Source organism: Artemia sp. Qi Xiang Cuo, chromosome 12 (genome assembly GCF_049724085.1).
Source record: "Artemia sp. Qi Xiang Cuo chromosome 12, ASM4972408v1, whole genome shotgun sequence".
NCBI lineage: Eukaryota > Metazoa > Arthropoda > Branchiopoda > Anostraca > Artemiidae > Artemia > Artemia sp. Qi Xiang Cuo.
In genome coordinates this window covers 26,490,782-26,499,361 of record NC_142805.1, presented here as the reverse complement: position 1 = coordinate 26,499,361, position 8,580 = coordinate 26,490,782, and positions in this window count along the sequence as shown.

Below are 8,580 nucleotides of genomic sequence, written 5' to 3'. Positions count from 1 at the left end.
TTAGACTTGCTGTTTATAAAAGTAATGCATTAACAAATGGGACTGTCCCCTCCTCAGTGCCTCGCTCTTTACGCTAATGTTGTTTATTGTTACAAAAAAAATAAGAGTTGTGAGAAAGTCAAACTTAAGTAAAAGTACGAGGCGTTGAGAAGGGGAAAACCCCTTTCATATATGGAATAATTTCTTATCGTTTCATGCTTTACGTCGCTTCTTACTTTCAGTTAAAAAAACTTGTTTTTTTTATTTAATTTTTGAACGTTTTTGAATTAATGCAGGTTTTGATTTTGGCTCACCGTACATGAATAATTAAAACAAAATTTGCATATTAGTTTTACGAGGTATGGGCTAGGGGGTGAACCCAATCATACACGAAATATTTTTTGTTCGTTTTAAGTTTTGATGTTACTCCTTATTTTCAGTTGGAAAACTTGATTGTTTATTATATTTAATTTCTGATCTTTTTTTAAAATAATGCTGGGAAATCCGACACCCCCTTCATAGCAATGTCCCTGCCCCCCTGAAAACGTACGTCATGGAAAGCTCCTTCCACATTACCCCCACTCCACCCCCTCCCTCACTCCCCGCCGTCGTCCCCCCGGCAAACGGCTGTTTTCTTCCTAGTAACCGATACGATTTGTTAAGATTGGATAAAGTTCACAAATATCAGTTAACAAATTTCAACCCTCCCCCCGGGGACTTCGGGGGATTAGGTTATCCTAATGGACATAGTTATCATAGTTTCAACCCTGCTGAACAAAATGGCTCTCTAAAAATTTTGATCAGGTGACTTTTGGAAAAAAAATGAGCGTGGGAGGGGGCCTAGTTGCCCTCCATTTTTCGGTCACTTGAAAAGGGACATAGAACTTTTAATGTCAGTTTCAATAAGTCCTCCAACGATATTATTGGGCCACTGGGTCGATACAAAAACCCCTGGGACAAAAAAAAATAAATAAATAAAAATAAACACACATCCGGGATCTTTCTTCTTGTAAAAAAAGCAAAATTCTACATTTTTCCAGATAACAGCTTGAAACCTCTATAGTAGGGTTCTGTGATACGCTGAATATGATGGTGTGATTTTCATTAGGGTTTTATAACTTTTAGGGGGGGGGGGTATTTCTCCCATTTTCCGAAAATCAGCCAAATTTTCTCAGGCACGTAACTTTTGATGGGTAGGACTAAACTATATATTTAAAATCAGCATTGAAATCTGATTCTTTTGATGTATCTATTGGTATCAAAAACCCGTTTTCTAGAGTTTCGGTTATCATTGAGCCGGGTCGCTCCTTACTTACAATTCGTTAACACGAACTCTTTGAACACAATCGCATGACTCGAATAGAATTCAGAATGTCTCTTCAAAAATAAAGATCATATTTGTACATTTTCAAACATCTTACTTAACTTCTAGGTTTACTTGTTCACTTTAAGCAAGTGTTAAATGGCTATAGCTTCTTGGAACTAAAATATAAACGCAAATGTAACTGAAGGACCCTTCTTCAAAAATTGTGTTAAAAATCAAAATTATATTTGTGATTTTTTCAAAATCCTGCTTTATGTCTAGGTTTACATGTCGATCCTAGGAAAATGTCAACTTGATTTTTCTTCATGGAACTAAAGTATAAGAATAATTGTAAGATCCGAGCATAATTCCGTATTTTTCGTAGAAAATAAAAATTACATCTGTGCATTTTCAAAAATCTCACTTTACGTTTCCAGCTTTATAAGTCAAATCCAGGGAAGTATTAACTACTTTTGCTTCTTGAAACTAAAATATAAACTCAGACATAGCTTTCGACCAAAATTTAGGACTTTTCTTCAAAAATTGTGTCAAAAATTAAAATTACATTTGTGATTTTTTAAAAATCCTGCTTTATGTCTAGATTTGCATGTCGAGTCTAAGTGAAATGTCAACTTGCTTTATCTTCACAGAACTAAAGTATAGGCATAATCGTATGGTTCGATCAGATTTCCAAATTTGTCATAGACAATAAAAATTACATTTGTACATTTTCCAAAATCTCACTTTACATTTCGAGCTTCCAGGTAAGTTTTAACTACTTTAGCTTCTTGAAACTAAAATATAACCTCAGTCATAGCTTTCGATAAAAATTTAAGACTTTTCTTAAAAAATTAAGTCAAAAATTAAAATTATATTTTGTATTTTTTTGAAGATCCTACTTTATGTCTGGGTTTACATGTCGTCTCTAAGGAATTGTCCATTTGCTTTACCTTCATGGAACTAAAGTATAAGCATAATCGTAAGATTCAATCAGAATTCCTAATTTGTCGTTGAAAATAAAAATTACATTTGTGTATTTTAAAAAATTCTACTTTATGTATCTAGCTTTACAAGTCAAATCTAGGGAAGTGTTACCTGCCCTTGATACTTGAAACTAAAATATAAACTTAGCCATAGTTTTCGATGAAAATTTAGCACTATTCTATAGAATTTAAGTCAAAAATAGTGGGACCCATACCCCCCTAGCCCGCATCCATTTGTGGGTATCATTTGTTTAGAATAAACTATATTTTTTGCTATAAAAATAAATATTTTTAGCAGTCCTTAGACATTACGAGATATCCAGATCTGTAAATAGATATCTGTAACCTGAAGTTGAAGCTTTTTATTTTCTCTTGATAAATTAGAATTGAACCATTTTCCTTGGTAAAATTCAGAATAGAACTTAAACTGTTCTATCTTCAATGGCCACGGGAGGGGGCAGTTCAAGTTTACTTGTTTGAGGGGGTTGTTGTTCATTTCAAGCTTGATTTGTATATTCAATTTAAGTTTCACTCGTTTTAAGATTTATTTATTAATTTACATTAATATACATAGTATGTTTATTTGCATTTATTTTTTATTTTATTTCTATTCGTTTTAGTTTTCATCTATAGTTCAATAGGAAAATATTTTTTTCATTTTAAGCTTGATATTCATATTCAATCTAAGCATTACTCGCTTTGAGATCTATTTATTCATTTATATTATTATTTGTTGTTTGTTTTTTGCTATGATTGCTTATTTAATTTATGTTTGTTTTGGTTTCATTTATTCTCTAATAGTAATTTCTGGTCGTTTAGAGTTTAAATTTTAAAATATATTTTTATCTTATTATCTTAATTTTAAAATTAACATTAATTTTATTTTAAAAAAATTTTTTGGAAAGTTTTTTAATTAATTTTTGTTAGTTTTTAATTTAAAAAAATTTCATGTTTTTAAAAATTTCTTATTTCAAAATCAAACCGAAAATTTCCAAGAACCATTCTCCCACAACATTGTTTAAATTTTTATTTATATTTGCACCATAGCGTTCTCAATCTTTTTTAGGATGAGTGGCATGTGTGGGGGCTTACATTGGAGGAAGAGGAAGAGCTTCTAGCTGCTTGTAATGAGAATGATGATATCGTCATTACATCGGAGGAGGAGGAAGAGCTCCTCCTATGTACATGTAGAACAGAGGATCTATTGCGACATGGGTCTTCAGATCGACTAGCGAACCCTATACTTAGAGTGCGAACCGATTTATATGCGGAGGTGTCTCAATCTGAGGAGACACCCTCGCTCATAGATATCATACCTATGGGGGAGGATGTTCAAATAATTGAACCTCCTGAGATTGAATATATAAAAACAGTGGTAAATATCACATTAGAATAAATAACTGAATATTGTTTTTTTTGTTAATTTGTTTATTAATATAATGCATATATATACAATAACGTCTTTAAATCTTCACTTTAGATTTCTTCTTCTTCGGTGTATAGGCATCTGACGTGAACCACTAGTGCTGGTAAATCATTTGGATTCACTCTAGACTGACCCTGATTCGTTAGCCTAACCAAACCAGAAAAGAAAGGGAACATTTTCGATTTCGAAACAATTTTATTGAATAATTACAACAACAACATCAATAATACTATGCATAGACAATTAGCGATAGAGTTTATTGTCTTCGATATGTTTCACTAATGCACTTAAAGCACATTGAAGTCTATTCACATGTGCTATATCAACTTTTGCGGCGAAACATAATTGATCCTCCATTTTAAATTTGCTCAAGGTTATCACATATCTTGCATGTACTGCATCCCATTCCAGACAAAGCCGTGATCCTTTCGTGATTTCCACTGCAATGTTTGGTGCTCTTGTATTATTATCATCAACTCCACTATCAACTTCTAATAGGGTAAACATTCCACTTATCGTCATCAACATTAATATATATCCAAATGAGTAAAGTCAAACTGTTCTTCTTCTCACTCCTTTGGATTCTATTCACAGACTAATAAAACTGTAGCGAAAACCCTTTCCTTATATTCCCTCCGCCTCTAATATGTAAACAAGCCCTCTGATTGGCTGAGAAAGGGGGTGTAACTGACTCGCTGATTGGCTGAGATGGAAAAATGTGATCTAACTGTTTCCCGTTATCGGATCAATAAAATTCCCATTCGATTACGCAATCAAGTTCTCGGAAATTCACTTCCCCCTTGAGTCCTAGATCAATAACATTGTTCCCGTTAGTATTCAATGCGTATGTGCAACCTTCGTCCCGGAGTTATTACGCATAGAAACAATAAATAAATCGATCTTGGAAAAAAAGGCCATTGAGCGATTACGCAATCTTTCTCCCTAGGGACTCTATGACCATAATGTTTCTTAATTCCCCCTTCGTGAATCAATAATTTCCCCGCTGATTATGTAAATCAAGTTCTCAGGTCAGGTTCGCTTAAAGATCAAAGAAACCGGTTCCTTCGGAATTGGGGTATGGGGATTGAAACCCTTTGGATCGGGGTATGGCGATCGGGGCCCTTTGGGGTTGGGGTAGAGGACCTCACAACACTGTTCAAATGGAACTTGTGTATTATAACGACCAGACTCAAAACCTCTTCTAAAACCCTTTCTAAAATCATCTTTTAAATCATCGTCTCTAACTGTTTCGCCGAAATAATTCCATAACCTGTCTAAAACCGTTTCGCCCAAATAATCCCTAAAAGTAATTTCTGTGTGTTCCTTTTGTTTTTTAGCATCACTGTGCTTTCACATTTCAAATTTCTAAGAAACATTTTCTTAAGTTAATCTCTTCATCTTATAAATGTTCATAGCTACACTATTAAGTTTTTGTTAGAATATCAATTTATCTCTCTGACTTAAAGATCGGTGAAGCCGAATTTAAAAATAGAATTTCTATCTTTTTAGACTCCCGCATAATTCCAAGATAACAAGTGATGTCATTTCTAATTCCTGACACTATAGATCAATGAAGCCCTATTTAAAAATAGAATATTAATTTTTCTCTCTGACCTAAAGAACGTTTATCCCTCAGACCTAAGATTAAAGAAGCCATAATGTTTCTTAATTCCCCCTTCGTGAACCAATACTGTCCCCGCAGATTATGTAAATTAAGTTCTCAGGTTAAGCTATCCAAACAACAATTAAGCCATGTTTGTTTATTAATTCCCCCGTCGTGAATCAATAATTTCCCCTAGCGATTATGTAAATCAATTTCTCAGGTTAAGCTAGCCAAACAACAATGAAGCCATGTTTGTTTCTTAATTCCCCCTTCGTAAATCAATAATTTCCCCTAGCGATTATGTAAAACAATTTCTCAGGTTAGGCTAGCCAAACAACAATGAAGCCATGTTTGTTTCTTAATTCCCCCTTCGTGAACCAATAATTCCCCCATCGATTATGTAAATCACCCCACAGTGTCATTACACCTGGACAAACAACAGCAAATAAATCGACCTTGAAGGAAGAAAACCATAAACCACGTGGTTCGCGTGGGAGTTTTTAAAAAAGTGTCCGGATCGGGATTCGAAGGGGTATTGTTATCGTGGGAGTACCACCCCCCTTCCACTAACTTTTCCGTAAACATCACATATACACCCTTTTGACAACATTGGATGCAGATAGTGTATTTTGATTCAGTTCAATTTCCAACGTAAAAGCCATTTACGTTGATATATCTTACTTGACAATAATGCAAGTTATGTTGTGATATTATTAAATTTGCTCAAAACATAGACACACCAACTGGATTCAAAATGAGCCGAGCAAATATTACAAGAAAAATGTCCTCTCTTCCCCAACGACACCACTGGTGACGATCACTTGTGTCCCTTCGCGAACAGTTTAGAGGCTAGGTCCTCTCCAGTGCCCCCCTCCCCCCCAACATTTTTGTCTTATACGTTAACACGTAACGCAAGACATTTAAAAAGATTTTCGTTGCGTTTTTTAACCACGTTATACCCCCCCCCTCCCCGCTCCTCCAAAGCGAAATTCTGGACCCGGCCCGGGGGAGGGGAGGAGTATTCTTCAAAATCAAGGGAGGGACAGTTCGTTGTTTTTCAAATTTCTTAAACAAAAATACGAAAAAAAACCAAGCCCCTATTCAAAAATAATGCCACAAAAAAACTTTGTTGACTCTGGAAGGGGGACTGAGACCAGACTCGTGCAGGAAAATACTCCTCCCCTCTCCCCCGTGAAGCTACTGATATTCACGGCTGCTCCGTGTTAATAATAAAACTTACATTGTGACGTTATTGAATTTGCTCCAAAGATGGACACAAAAGCTGAATTTTTAATCACCCAAGCAAAATACACAGAAACAATACAGAGAGGCTTCATCAGGTAAATGATTACTTACTTTATTTTTATTAGTATTTATCCTTTTTATTTGTCATTTACTTGATTAGTTTTATAATTCCATCTTGTTATTAACAATATATCCAGAACACTGTATTGAAGAATAAAAAGCATTCAAATATAATTCCGGTTTCATATTAGAATTTGAACAGAAACTTTTAATAGAACTCTATGCTTTGAACCGTAGAAACGCGAAAAGCAAAGAAACAAAAGTCTTATAAGGTGGACTCAAGCTAAAAAAAACTAGTATAAACAAATTAGTACAAGAGCAGGTGCATTTCAAGATGGTATTATATTTTGATTTTTCAAGTGCAGAAGATCAATGTCTTATGGAGTAATATTCTGTATGGACTTGTGCTAGTTTTATTCAGATTTCTTGAGCAATGCTTTGCCCTTTACTTTTTAGCCTAAATAAATTACGGGGTACTGATGCATTATGCAGGCATTGCTATATACTTTATCAAAGAAATCCGTCAAACTGTCATTTCATTAGCATACATTTACTAGATAAATTGATGGCAAAGTGTGGTTTCTAAGCATTTAAACAAGTGTTCTTTAGGGCATACGAGGGAGAAAGGTACCAATGTTAAGTTACGTATTTAGCATTCTTGATCTCCCAGTCTTCCTAATGATCAAATATATAGCCAAATATTGTTTCTAAACTATTATATATTCATATTATTTTATTTTATTTCATTAACATTAACCAAACTTTACTTCTTCGCAGTGCCCGCATAATGCAGCAGTACAAAATACGCGGCTATGCTGTAAGGATAACAAATCCAGCAATAGTTACTTTCTAAGACGAAACAAAAGAGTAGTAAATTCAGGTTCAGGTTCAGGTTCATACATTTTTATTAACAAAAAAACAACTCAATGTGACAACAAGTCGCACTAAAGCAAGAAGATACTTGAAAAAAGATACTTGAAAATGAAACAAAAGTCCTATAAGATGGACTCGAGCTAGAAAGACTTAGTAGAAACAAAGTAGTACGAGGGAAGTTGCATTCCAAGATGGTTGGTAGTATATTTTGATTTTTCAAGTGCAGAAGATCAATGTCTTATGGAGTAATATTCTGTATGGACTTGTGCTAGTTTTCTTCAGATTTCTTGAGCAATGCTTTGCCCTTTACTTTTTAGCCTAAATAAATTACGGGGTACTGATGCATTATGCAGGCATCGCTATATACTTTATCAAAGAAACCCGTCAAACTGCCATTTCATTAGCAGACATTTACTAGATAAATTGATGGCAAAGCATGGTTTCTCAGTATTTAAACAATTGTTCTTTGGGGTTTAGAAGGGAGAAAGGTACCGAGGTTAGGTTACGTATTTAGTAAGCTTTATCCCTCAGCCTCCCTCATGTGCAAATATATAGCCCAATATTGTTTCTAAACTACTATATATTAATCTTATTTTAATTTATTTCATTAACATTAACAAAACTTGACTTCTTCGCGGTGCCCGCATAATGCACCAGTACCAATTACGCTGTAAGGATAACAAATCCAGCAATAGTTACTTTATAAGACGAAACGAAAGAGGAGTAAATTCTGTTTCAGGTTAATAAATTTTTATTAAAAAAAAAAAAAAAAAAGTTGAAAAAAAGTCTAAAAAAAGAAATAATTTTATTTAAATCACGACCGGTATGATATCAAGCAAGCCAATTCAACACACCAAATAAAATGAAAAAAGGGGATAACAATAATAATAACTTGGCTCGCTTTTACACCATCTAAGGGCTTATAAAATAAACACAAGAATTGTTTCCTTCCAATCTCGTACAGGCCCATGGGCCCCTCAAAAAGTCTACTCCCTCTGGAGAAAAATAAATTTCTGTAAAATTTAGGACGGTTCTGCAGCAAGGCCTACTATAGAAACAAGGGCCAGCCCTGACCACACCAATTCCTTGTATCAAAATATCTTACAGA